Consider the following 594-nt stretch of genomic DNA (forward strand, 5'->3'; position numbering starts at 1 on the left):
TAATATAATAGCGTATATTATACGTTCTATGCACTCTATACGCCATTCATCTCCGAAAGGAGGTACCCAATGGCGACCCTGATCTCAGCGCCCTCTATATCGCAGGGAAGTGAGGACGGGCAAAGCACAGCTAACGCTGCTCCACCTGGCGGTGGCGCTGCTGTGCTCGCTTGTCATCTTTCTCGTCGGCATCGAGTTGACGGACAACTACGTCGGCTGCGTCGCCGTGGCTGTGCTGCTGCATTACTTCACGCTTGCCGCCTTCATGTGGATGCTGGTGGAGGGCTTCCTGCACTACCTGCGCTACGTCAAGGTGCTGGGAACGTACGTGCAAGGATTCATGTGGAAGGCCTGCCTGCTGGCCTGGGGTAAGTGCGTGTGTGCGTGTCTGCGTGTGTGCGTGCATCCGGATTCTTTGGATGATTTATGATCGTTTTATGTGCGTTCCCTTCTTCGCTCCCGTGAATCAGAAATTTCGTATTCTTGCGGTTTATTGCATGGTTACTGTCCAATTTATCTTCAAAATAGATAAAGACTATATTATGTCTCACGAAATTACCATTAATGAGTTTTACACTTAAAAAAAGAGGAAAA

The sequence above is a fragment of the Priapulus caudatus genome, unplaced genomic scaffold (assembly GCF_000485595.1).
Source record: "Priapulus caudatus unplaced genomic scaffold, Priapulus_caudatus-5.0.1 Scaffold3314, whole genome shotgun sequence".
NCBI lineage: Eukaryota > Metazoa > Priapulida > Priapulimorpha > Priapulimorphida > Priapulidae > Priapulus > Priapulus caudatus.